The sequence below is a fragment of the Saccoglossus kowalevskii genome, chromosome 12 (assembly GCF_978046115.1).
Source record: "Saccoglossus kowalevskii chromosome 12, keSacKowa6.1, whole genome shotgun sequence".
Classification (NCBI taxonomy): Eukaryota; Metazoa; Hemichordata; class Enteropneusta; family Harrimaniidae; genus Saccoglossus; species Saccoglossus kowalevskii.
In genome coordinates, this window is record NC_140652.1 from 4,373,329 (window position 1) to 4,387,465 (window position 14,137).

Here is a 14,137-nt window from a genome sequence, read left to right on the forward strand (position 1 = left end):
ACTTCAAACCTATATAGTAGACCAATCAGCGGCAATGTAACTTCAAATCCGTTATAGTAGTCCAATCAGTGGCAATGTAACTTCAAATCCGTTATAGTAGACCAATCAGCGTCAATGTAACTTCAAATCCGTTGTAGTAGAACAATCAGCGGCAATGTAACAAATCAGTTATAGTAGACCAATCAGGGGCAATGTAACTTCAAATCCGTTATAGTAGATCAATCAGCAGCAATGTAACAAATCAGTTATAGTAGACCAATCAGCGGCAATGTAACTTGAAATCCGTTATTGTAGTCCAATCAGTAGCAATGCAACTTCAAATCCGTTATAGTAGACCAATCAGCGTCAATGTAACTTCAAATCCGTTGTAGTAGAACAATCAGCGGCAATGTAACAAATCAGTTATAGTAGACCAATCAGGGGCAATGTAACTTCAAATCCGTTATAGTAGATCAATCAGCGGCAATGTAACAAATCAGTTATAGTAGACCAATCAGCGGCAATGTAACTTCAAACCGTTATAGTAGACCAATCAGCGGCAATGTAACATCAAATCCGTTATAGTAGTCCAATCAGTGGCAATGTAACTTCAAATCCGTTACAGTAGACCAATCAGTGGCAATGTAATTCCAAATTCGTTATAGTAGACCAATCAGTGGCAATGCAACTTCAAACCGTTATAGTAGACCAATCAGCGGCAATGTAACTTCAAATCCGTTATAGTAGTCCAATCAGTGGCAATGTAACTTCAAATCCGTTATAGTAGATCAATCAGCGGCAATGTAACAAATCAGTTATAGTAGACCAATCAGGGGCAATGTAACTTCAAATCCGTTATAGTAGATCAATCAGCAGCAATGTAACAAATCAGTTATAGTAGACCAATCAGAGGCAATGTAACTTGAAATCCGTTATTGTAGTCCAATCAGTAGCAATGCAACTTCAAATCCGTTATAGTAGACCAATCAGCGTCAATGTAACTTCAAATCCGTTGTAGTAGAACGATCAGCGGCAATGTAACAAATCAGTTATAGTAGACCAATCAGGGGCAATGTAACTTCAAATCCGTTATAGTAGATCAATCAGCGGCAATGTAACAAATCAGTTATAGTAGACCAATCAGCGGCAATGTAACTTCAAACCGTTATAGTAGACCAATCAGCGGCAATGTAACATCAAATCCGTTATAGTAGTCCAATCAGTGGCAATGTAACTTCAAATCCGTTACAGTAGACCAATCAGCGGCAATGTAATTCCAAATTCGTTATAGTAGACCAATCAGTGGCAATGCAACTTCAAACCGTTATAGTAGACCAATCAGCGGCAATGTAACTTCAAATCCGTTATAGTAGTCCAATCAGTGGCAATGTAACTTCAAATCCGTTATAGTAGATCAATCAGCGGCAATGTAACAAATCAGTTATAGTAGACCAATCAGCGGCAATGTAACTTCAAACCGTTATAGTAGACCAATCAGCGGCAATGTAACTTCAAATCCGTTATAGTAGACCAATCACTGGCAATGTAATTCCAAATTCGTTATAGTAGACCAATCAGTGGCAATGCAACTTCAAACCGTTATAGTAGACCAATCAGCGGCAATGTAACTTCAAATCCGTTATAGTAGTCCAATCAGTGGCAATGTAACTTCAAATCCGTTATAGTAGATCAATCAATGGCAATGTAATTCCAAATTCGTTATAGTAGACCAATCAGTGGCAATGTAACTTTAAATCCGTTACAGTAGACCGATCAGTGGGAATGTAACTTCAAATTCGGGATAGTAGACCGATCAGCGGCAATGTAACTTCAAATCCGTTATAATAGACCAATCAGCGGCAATGTAACTTCAAATCTGTTATACTAGACCAATCAGCGGCAATGTAATTTCAAATCTGTTATAGTAGACCAATCAGTGGCAATGTAACTTCAAATCCGTTATAGTAGATCAATCAGCGGCAATGTAACAAATCACTTATAGTAGACCAATCAGGGGCAATGTAACTTCAAATCCGTTATAGTAGATCAATCAGCAGCAATGTAACAAATCAGTTATAGTAGACCAATCAGCGGCAATGTAACTTGAAATCCGTTATTGTAGTCCAATCAGTAGCAATGCAACTTCAAATCCGTTATAGTAGACCAATCAGCGTCAATGTAACTTCAAATCCATTGTAGTAGAACAATCAGCGGCAATGTAACAAATCAGTTATAGTAGACCAATCAGGGGCAATGTAACTTCAAATCCGTTATAGTAGATCAATCAGCGGCAATGTAACAAATCAGTTATAGTAGACCAATCAGCGGCAATGTAACTTCAAACCGTTATAGTAGACCAATCAGCGGCAATGTAACATCAAATCCGTTATAGTAGTCCAATCAGTGGCAATGTAACTTCAAATCCGTTACAGTAGACCAATCAGTGGCAATGTAATTCCAAATTCGTTATAGTAGACCAATCAGTGGCAATGCAACTTCAAACCGTTATAGTAGACCAATCAGCGGCAATGTAACTTCAAATCCGTTATAGTAGTCCAATCAGTGGCAATGTAACTTCAAATCCGTTATAGTAGATCAATCAGTGGCAATGTAATTCCAAATTCGTTATAGTAGACCAATCAGTGGCAATGTAACTTTAAATCCGTTACAGTAGACCGATCAGTGGGAATGTAACTTCAAATTCGGGATAGTAGACCGATCAGCGGCAATGTAACTTCAAATCCGTTATAATAGACCAATCAGCGGCAATGTAACTTCAAATCTGTTATACTAGATCAATCAGCGGCAATGTAATTTCAAATCCGTTATTGTAGACCAATCAGTGGCAATGTAACTTCAAATCCGTTATAATAGACCAATCAGCGGCAATGTAACAACAAATCAGTTATAGTAGACCAATCAGCGGCAATGTAACTTCAAATCCGTTATAGTAGACCAATCAGCGGCAATGTAACTTCAAATCCGTTATAGTAAAACAATCAGTGGCAATGTAACTTCAAATCCGTTATAATAGACCAATCGGCGGCAATGTAATTTCAAATCCGTTATAGTAGACCAATCAGCGGCAATGTAACAACAAATCAGTTATAGTAGATCAATCAGCGGCAATGTAATTTCAAATCCGTTATTGTAGACCAATCAGTGGCAATGTAACTTCAAATCCGTTATAATAGACCAATCAGCGGCAATGTAACAACAAATCAGTTATAGTAGACCAATCAGCGGCAATGTAACTTCAAATCCGTTATAGTAGACCAATCAGCGGCAATGTAACTTCAAATCCGTTATAGTAAAACAATCAGTGGCAATGTAACTTCAAATCCGTTATAATAGACCAATCGGCGGCAATGTAATTTCAAATCCGTTATAGTAGACCAATCAGCGGCAATGTAACAACAAATCAGTTATAGTAGATCAATCAGCGGCAAAGTAACTTGAAATCCGTTACAGTAGACCAATCAGCGGCAATGTAACAAATCAGTTATAGTAGACCAATCAGCGGCAATGTAACAAATCAGTTATAGTAGAACAATCAGTGGCAATGTAACTTCAAAATCCGTTATAGTAGACCAATCAGCGGCAGTGTAACAAATCCGTTATAGTAGACCAATTAGCGGCAATGTAACTTCAAATCTGTTATAGTAGACCAATCAGTGGCAATGTAATTTCAAATCTGTTATAGTAGACCAATCAGTGGCAATGTAACTTCAAATTCGGGATAGTAGTCCGATCAGCGGCAATGTAACTTCAAATCCGTTATAGTAGTCAAATCAGTGGCAATGTACCTTCAAATCCGTTATAGTCGACCAATTAGCGGCAATGTAACATCAAATCAATTATAGTCGACCAATAGGTGGCAATGCAACTTCAAATATGTTATCGTAGACTAATCAGAGGCAATGTAACTTCAAATCCGTTATAGTAGACCAATCAGCAGCAATGTAACTTCAAATCCGTTATAAAATACCAATCAGTGGCAATGTAACTTCAAATCAATTATAGTAGACCATTCAGCGGCAATGTAACAACAAATCATTTATAGTAGACCAATCAGCGGTAATGAAACTTCAGATCCGTTATAGTAGACCAATCAGCGGCAATGTAACTTGAAATCCGTTATAGTAGACCAATCAGCGGCAATGTAACAACAAATCAGTTATAGTAGATCAATCAGCGGCAATGTAACTTGAAATCCGTTATAGTAGACCAATCAGCGGCAATGTAACTTGAAATCCGTTATAGTAGACCAATCAGCGGCAATGTAACAACAAATCAGTTATACAAGACCAATCATCGGCAATGTAACTTTAAATCAGTTATAGTACACCAATCAGCGTCAATGTAACTTCAAATCAGTTATAGTAGACCAATCAGTGGCAATGTAACTTTAAGTACATTATAGTAGACCAATAAGCGTCAATGTAACTTCAAATCCGTTATAGTAGACCAATTAGCGGCAATGTGATTTCAAATCCGTTATAGTAGACCAATTAGCGGCAATGTAACTTCAAATCAGTCATAGTAGACCATTCAGCGGCAATGTAACAACAAATCAGTTATAAAAGACCAATCAGTGGCAATGTAACTTCAAATCAGTTATAGTAGACCAATCAGTGGCAATGTAACTTTAAGTACATTATAGTAGACCAATAAGCGTCAATGTAACTTCAAATCCGTTATAGTAGACCAATTAGCGGCAATGTGATTTCAAATCCGTTATAGTAGACCAATTAGCGGCAATGTAACTTCAAATACGTCTTAGTAGACCAATCAGTGGCAATGCAACTTCAAATCCGTTATAGTAGACCAATCAGCGGCAATGTAACAACAAATCAGTTATAGTAGACCAATCAACGGCAATGTAACTTCAAATCCGTTATAGTAGACCAATCAGCGGCAATGTAACTTCAAATCTGTTATACTAGACCAATCAGCGGCAATGTAATTTCAAATCCGTTATAGTAGACCAATCAGTGGCAATGTAACTTCAAATCCGTTATAATAGTCCAATCAGTGGCAATGTACCTTCAAATCTGTTATAGTCGACCAATTAGCTGCAATGTACCATCAAATCAATTGTAGTCGACCAATAGGTGGCAATGCAACTTCAAATATGTTATCGTAGACTAATCAGAGGCAATGTAACTTCAAATCCCTTATAGTAGACCAATCAGCGGCAATGTAACTTCAAATCCGTTATAGTAGACCGATCAGCGGCAATGTAACTTCAAATCCGTTACAATAGACCGATCAGTGGGAATGTAACTTCAAATTCGGTATAGTAGACCGATCAGCGGCAATGTAACTTCATATCCGTTATACTAGACCAATCAGCGGCAATGTAATCTCAAATCCGTTATAGTAGACCAATCAGCGGCAATGTAACAAATCAGTTATAGTAGACCAATCAGCGGCAATGTAACAAATCAGTTATAGTAGAACAATCAGTGGCAATGTAACTTCAAATCAGTTATAGTAGACCAATAAGCAGCAATGTAACTTCAAATCCGTTATAAAAGACCAATCAGTGGCAATGTAACTTCAAATCAATTATAGATGACCATTCAGCGGCAATGTAACAACAAATCTGTTATACTAGACCAACCACCGGCAATGTAATTTCAAATGTGGTATAGTAGACCAATCAGAGGCATTGTAACTTCAACTACGTTATATTAGAGCAGTCAGCGTTAATGTAACTTTAAATCCGTTACAGTAGACCGATCAGTGGGAATGTAACTTCAAATTCGGGATAGTAGATCGATCAGCGGCAATGTAACTTCAAATCCGCTATAATAGACCAATCAGCGGCAATGTAACTTCAAATCTGTAATACTAGACCAATCAGCGGCAATGTAACTTCAAATCAATTATAGTAGACCAATCAGCGGCAATGTACCTTCAAATATGTTATCGTAGACTAATCAGCGGCAATGTAACTTCAAATACGTCTTAGTAGACCAATCAGTGGCAATGCAACTTCAAATCCGTTATAGTAGACCAATCAGCAGCAATGTAACAACAAATCAGTTATAGTAGACCAATCAGCGGCAATGTAACTTCAAATCCGCTATAATAGACCAATCAGCGGCAATGTAACTTCAAATCCGTTACAGTAGAACAATCAGTGGCAATGGAACTTGAAATCCGTTATAGTAGACCAATCAGCGGCAATGTAACAACAAATCAGTTATAGTAGACCAATCAGCGGCAATGTAACTTCAAATGTGTTATACTAGACCAATCAACGGCAATGTAACTTTAAATCAGTTATAGTAGACCAATCAGCGGTAATGTAACTACAGATCCGTTATAGTAGACCAATTAGCGGCAATGTAACTTCAAATCTGTTATACTAGACCAATCAGTGGCAATGTAATTTTAAATCCGTTATAGTAGACCAATCAGTGGCAATGTAACTTTAAATTAGTTATAGTAGACTAATCAGCGTCAATGTAACTTCAAATCCGTTGTAGTAGAACAATTAGCGGCAATGTAACAACAAATCAGTTATAGTAGACCAATCATCGGCAATGTAACTTCAACTACGTTATATTAGAGCAGTCACCGTTAATGTAACTTTAAATCCGTTACGGTAGACCGATTAGTGGGAATGTAACTTCAAATTCGGGATAGTAGACCGATCAGCGGCAATGTAACTTCAATTACGTTATAATAGACCAATCAGCAGTAATGTAACTTCAAATCTGTTATACTAGACTAATCAGCGGCAATGTAATTTCAAATCCGTTATAGTAGACCAATCAGTGGCAATGTAACTTCAAATCCGTTATAGTAGTCCAATCAGTGGCAATGTACCTTCAAATCCGTTATAGTCGACCAATTAGCGGCAATGTAACATCAAATCAATTATAGTCGACCAATAGGTGGCAATGCAACTTCAAATATGTTATCGTAGACTAATCAGAGGCAATGTAACTTCAAATCCGTTATAGTAGACCAATCAGCGGCAATGTAACAACAAATCAGTTATAGTAGACCAATCAGCGGCAATGTAACTTCAAATCCGTTATAGTAGACCAATCAGCGACAATGTAACTTCAAATCCGTTATAGTAGAACAATCAGTGGCAATGTAACTTCAAATCCGTTATAATATACCAATCAGCGGCAATGTAACTTCAAATCTGTTATACTAGACCAATCAGCGGCAATGTAATTTCAAATCCGTTATAGTAGACCAATCAGTGGCAATGTAACATCAAATCCGTTATAGTAGTCCAATCAGTGGCAATGTACCTTCAAATCCGTTATAGTCGACCAATTAGCGGCAATGTAACATCAAATCAATTATAGTCGACCAATAGGTGGCAATGCATCTTCAAATATGTTATCGTAGACTAATCAGAGGCAATGTAACTTCAAATCCGTTATAGTAGACCAATCAGCGGCAATGTAACAACAAATCAGTTATAGTAGACCAATCAGCGACAATGTAACTTCATATCCGTTATAGTAGACCAATCAGCGGCAATGTAACTTCAAATCCGTTATAGTAGAACAATCAGTGGCAATGTAACTTCAAATCCGTTATAATAGACCAATCAACGGCAATGTAACTTCAAATCTGTTATGTTAGACCAATCACCGGCAATGTAATTTCAAATCCATTATAGTAGACCAATCAGTGGCAATGTAATTTCAAATCCGTTATAGTATAACAATTAGCGGCAATGTAATTTCAAATCCGTTATAGTAGACCAATCAGTGGCAATGTAACTTCAAATCCGTTATAGTCGAACAATTAGCGGCAATGTAACATCAAATCAATTATAGTCGACCAATAGGTGGCAATGCAACTTCAAATATGTTATCGTAGACTAATCAGAGGCAATGTAACTTCAAACCGTTATACTAGACCAATCAGCGGCAATGTAACTTCAAACCGTTATACTAGACCAATCAGCGGCAATGTAATTTCAAATGTGGTATAGTGGACCAATCAGAGGCATTGTAACTTCAACTACGTTATATTAGAGCAGTCAGCGTTAATGTAACTTTAAATCCGTTACATTAGACCGATCAGTGGGAATGTAACTTCAAATTCCGGATTGTAGACCGATCAGCGGCAATGTAACTTCAAATCCGTTATAGTAGTCAAATCAGTGGCAATGTACCTTCAAATCCGTTATAGTCGACCAATTAGCGGCAATGTAACATCAAATCAATTATAGTCGACCAATAGGTGGCAATGCAACTTCAAATATGTTATCGTAGACTAATCAGAGGCAATGTAACTTCAAATCCGTTATAGTAGACCAATCAGCAGCAATGTAACTTCAAATCCGTTATAAAATACCAATCAGTGGCAATGTAACTTCAAATCAATTATAGTAGACCATTCAGCGGCAATGTAACAACAAATCATTTATAGTAGACCAATCAGCGGTAATGAAACTTCAGATCCGTTATAGTAGACCAATCAGCGGCAATGTAACTTGAAATCCGTTATAGTAGACCAATCAGCGGCAATGTAACAACAAATCAGTTATAGTAGATCAATCAGCGGCAATGTAACTTGAAATCCGTTATAGTAGACCAATCAGCGGCAATGTAACTTGAAATCCGTTATAGTAGACCAATCAGCGGCAATGTAACAACAAATCAGTTATACAAGACCAATCATCGGCAATGTAACTTTAAATCAGTTATAGTACACCAATCAGCGTCAATGTAACTTCAAATCAGTTATAGTAGACCAATCAGTGGCAATGTAACTTTAAGTACATTATAGTAGACCAATAAGCGTCAATGTAACTTCAAATCCGTTATAGTAGACCAATTAGCGGCAATGTGATTTCAAATCCGTTATAGTAGACCAATTAGCGGCAATGTAACTTCAAATCAGTCATAGTAGACCATTCAGCGGCAATGTAACAACAAATCAGTTATAAAAGACCAATCAGTGGCAATGTAACTTCAAATCAGTTATAGTAGACCAATCAGTGGCAATGTAACTTTAAGTACATTATAGTAGACCAATAAGCGTCAATGTAACTTCAAATCCGTTATAGTAGACCAATTAGCGGCAATGTGATTTCAAATCCGTTATAGTAGACCAATTAGCGGCAATGTAACTTCAAATACGTCTTAGTAGACCAATCAGTGGCAATGCAACTTCAAATCCGTTATAGTAGACCAATCAGCGGCAATGTAACAACAAATCAGTTATAGTAGACCAATCAACGGCAATGTAACTTCAAATCCGTTATAGTAGACCAATCAGCGGCAATGTAACTTCAAATCTGTTATACTAGACCAATCAGCGGCAATGTAATTTCAAATCCGTTATAGTAGACCAATCAGTGGCAATGTAACTTCAAATCCGTTATAATAGTCCAATCAGTGGCAATGTACCTTCAAATCTGTTATAGTCGACCAATTAGCTGCAATGTACCATCAAATCAATTGTAGTCGACCAATAGGTGGCAATGCAACTTCAAATATGTTATCGTAGACTAATCAGAGGCAATGTAACTTCAAATCCCTTATAGTAGACCAATCAGCGGCAATGTAACTTCAAATCCGTTATAGTAGACCGATCAGCGGCAATGTAACTTCAAATCCGTTACAATAGACCGATCAGTGGGAATGTAACTTCAAATTCGGTATAGTAGACCGATCAGCGGCAATGTAACTTCATATCCGTTATACTAGACCAATCAGCGGCAATGTAATCTCAAATCCGTTATAGTAGACCAATCAGCGGCAATGTAACAAATCAGTTATAGTAGACCAATCAGCGGCAATGTAACAAATCAGTTATAGTAGAACAATCAGTGGCAATGTAACTTCAAATCAGTTATAGTAGACCAATAAGCAGCAATGTAACTTCAAATCCGTTATAAAAGACCAATCAGTGGCAATGTAACTTCAAATCAATTATAGATGACCATTCAGCGGCAATGTAACAACAAATCTGTTATACTAGACCAACCACCGGCAATGTAATTTCAAATGTGGTATAGTAGACCAATCAGAGGCATTGTAACTTCAACTACGTTATATTAGAGCAGTCAGCGTTAATGTAACTTTAAATCCGTTACAGTAGACCGATCAGTGGGAATGTAACTTCAAATTCGGGATAGTAGATCGATCAGCGGCAATGTAACTTCAAATCCGCTATAATAGACCAATCAGCGGCAATGTAACTTCAAATCTGTAATACTAGACCAATCAGCGGCAATGTAACTTCAAATCAATTATAGTAGACCAATCAGCGGCAATGTACCTTCAAATATGTTATCGTAGACTAATCAGCGGCAATGTAACTTCAAATACGTCTTAGTAGACCAATCAGTGGCAATGCAACTTCAAATCCGTTATAGTAGACCAATCAGCAGCAATGTAACAACAAATCAGTTATAGTAGACCAATCAGCGGCAATGTAACTTCAAATCCGCTATAATAGACCAATCAGCGGCAATGTAACTTCAAATCCGTTACAGTAGAACAATCAGTGGCAATGGAACTTGAAATCCGTTATAGTAGACCAATCAGCGGCAATGTAACAACAAATCAGTTATAGTAGACCAATCAGCGGCAATGTAACTTCAAATGTGTTATACTAGACCAATCAACGGCAATGTAACTTTAAATCAGTTATAGTAGACCAATCAGCGGTAATGTAACTACAGATCCGTTATAGTAGACCAATTAGCGGCAATGTAACTTCAAATCTGTTATACTAGACCAATCAGTGGCAATGTAATTTTAAATCCGTTATAGTAGACCAATCAGTGGCAATGTAACTTTAAATTAGTTATAGTAGACTAATCAGCGTCAATGTAACTTCAAATCCGTTGTAGTAGAACAATTAGCGGCAATGTAACAACAAATCAGTTATAGTAGACCAATCATCGGCAATGTAACTTCAACTACGTTATATTAGAGCAGTCACCGTTAATGTAACTTTAAATCCGTTACGGTAGACCGATTAGTGGGAATGTAACTTCAAATTCGGGATAGTAGACCGATCAGCGGCAATGTAACTTCAATTACGTTATAATAGACCAATCAGCAGTAATGTAACTTCAAATCTGTTATACTAGACTAATCAGCGGCAATGTAATTTCAAATCCGTTATAGTAGACCAATCAGTGGCAATGTAACTTCAAATCCGTTATAGTAGTCCAATCAGTGGCAATGTACCTTCAAATCCGTTATAGTCGACCAATTAGCGGCAATGTAACATCAAATCAATTATAGTCGACCAATAGGTGGCAATGCAACTTCAAATATGTTATCGTAGACTAATCAGAGGCAATGTAACTTCAAATCCGTTATAGTAGACCAATCAGCGGCAATGTAACAACAAATCAGTTATAGTAGACCAATCAGCGGCAATGTAACTTCAAATCCGTTATAGTAGACCAATCAGCGACAATGTAACTTCAAATCCGTTATAGTAGAACAATCAGTGGCAATGTAACTTCAAATCCGTTATAATATACCAATCAGCGGCAATGTAACTTCAAATCTGTTATACTAGACCAATCAGCGGCAATGTAATTTCAAATCCGTTATAGTAGACCAATCAGTGGCAATGTAACATCAAATCCGTTATAGTAGTCCAATCAGTGGCAATGTACCTTCAAATCCGTTATAGTCGACCAATTAGCGGCAATGTAACATCAAATCAATTATAGTCGACCAATAGGTGGCAATGCATCTTCAAATATGTTATCGTAGACTAATCAGAGGCAATGTAACTTCAAATCCGTTATAGTAGACCAATCAGCGGCAATGTAACAACAAATCAGTTATAGTAGACCAATCAGCGACAATGTAACTTCATATCCGTTATAGTAGACCAATCAGCGGCAATGTAACTTCAAATCCGTTATAGTAGAACAATCAGTGGCAATGTAACTTCAAATCCGTTATAATAGACCAATCAACGGCAATGTAACTTCAAATCTGTTATGTTAGACCAATCACCGGCAATGTAATTTCAAATCCATTATAGTAGACCAATCAGTGGCAATGTAATTTCAAATCCGTTATAGTATAACAATTAGCGGCAATGTAATTTCAAATCCGTTATAGTAGACCAATCAGTGGCAATGTAACTTCAAATCCGTTATAGTCGAACAATTAGCGGCAATGTAACATCAAATCAATTATAGTCGACCAATAGGTGGCAATGCAACTTCAAATATGTTATCGTAGACTAATCAGAGGCAATGTAACTTCAAACCGTTATACTAGACCAATCAGCGGCAATGTAACTTCAAACCGTTATACTAGACCAATCAGCGGCAATGTAATTTCAAATGTGGTATAGTGGACCAATCAGAGGCATTGTAACTTCAACTACGTTATATTAGAGCAGTCAGCGTTAATGTAACTTTAAATCCGTTACATTAGACCGATCAGTGGGAATGTAACTTCAAATTCCGGATTGTAGACCGATCAGTGGCAATGTAACTTCAAATCTGTTATACTAGACCAGTCAGCGGCAATGTAATTTCAAATCCGTTATAGTAGACCAATCAGTGGCAATGTAACTTCAAATCCGTTATAATAGTCCAATCAGTGGCAATGTACCTTCAAATCCGTTATAGTCGACCAATTAGCTGCAATGTAACTTCAAATATGTTATCGTAGACTAATCAGAGGCAATGTAACTTCAAATCCGTTATAGTAGACCAATCAGCGGCAATGTAACTTCAAATCCGTTATAGTAGACCGATCAGCGGCAATGTAACTTCAAATCCGTTACAGTAGACCGATCAGTGGGAATGTAACTTTAAATTCGGTATAGTAGACCGATCAGCGGCAATGTAACTTCATATCCGTTATACTTGACCAATCAGCGGCAATGTAATCTCAAATCCGTTATAGTAGACCAATCAGCGGCAATGTAACAAATCAGTTATAGTAGACCAATCAGCGGCAATGTAACAAATCAGTTATAGTAGAACAATCAGTGGCAATGTAACTTCAAATCAGTTATAGTAGACCAATAAGCAGCAATGTAACTTCAAATCCGTTATAAAAGACCAATCAGTGGCAATGTAACTTCAAATCAATTATAGATGACCAATCAGCGGCAATGTAACAACAAATCTGTTATACTAGACCAATCAGCGGCAATGTAATTTCAAATGTGGTATAGTAGACCAATCAGAGGCATTGTAACTTCAACTACGTTATATTAGAGCAGTCAGCGTTAATGTAACTTTAAATCCGTTACAGTAGACCGATCAGTGGGAATGTAACTTCAAATTCGGGATAGTAGACCGATCAGCGGCAATGTAACTTCAAATCCGTTATAATAGACCATTCAGCGGCAATGTAACTTCAAATCTGTTATACTAGACCAATCAGCGGCAATGTAATTTCAAATCCGTTATAGTAGACCAATCAGTGGCAATGTAACTTCAAATCCGTTATAATAGACCAATCAGCGGCAATGTAACAACAAATCAGTTATAGTAGACCAATCAGCGGCAATGTAACTTCAAATCCGTTATAGTAGACCAATCAGCGGCAATGTAACTTCAAATCCGTTATAGTAAAACAATCAGTGGCAATGTAACTTCAAATCCGTTATAATAGACCAATCGGCGGCAATGTAATTTCAAATCCGTTATAGTAGACCAATCAGTGGCAATGTAACTTCAAATCCGTTATAGTAGAACAATCAGTGGCAATGTAACTTCAAATCCGTTATAATAGTAACTTCAACTACGTTATATTAGAGCAGTCAGCGTTAATGTAACTTTAAATCCGTTACATTAGACCGATCAGTGGGAATGTAACTTCAAATCTGTTATACTAGACCAATCAGCGGCAATGTAATTTCAAATCCGTTATAGTAGACCAATCAGTGGCAATGTAACTTCAAATCCGTTATAATAGTCCAATCAGTGGCAATGTACCTTCAAATCTGTTATAGTCGACCAATTAGCTGCAATGTACCATCAAATCAATTGTAGTCGACCAATAGGTGGCAATGCAACTTCAAATATGTTATCGTAGACTAATCAGAGGCAATGTAACTTCAAATCCCTTATAGTAGACCAATCAGCGGCAATGTAACTTCAAATCCGTTATAGTAGACCGATCAGCGGCAATGTAACTTCAAATCCGTTACAATAGACCGATCAGTG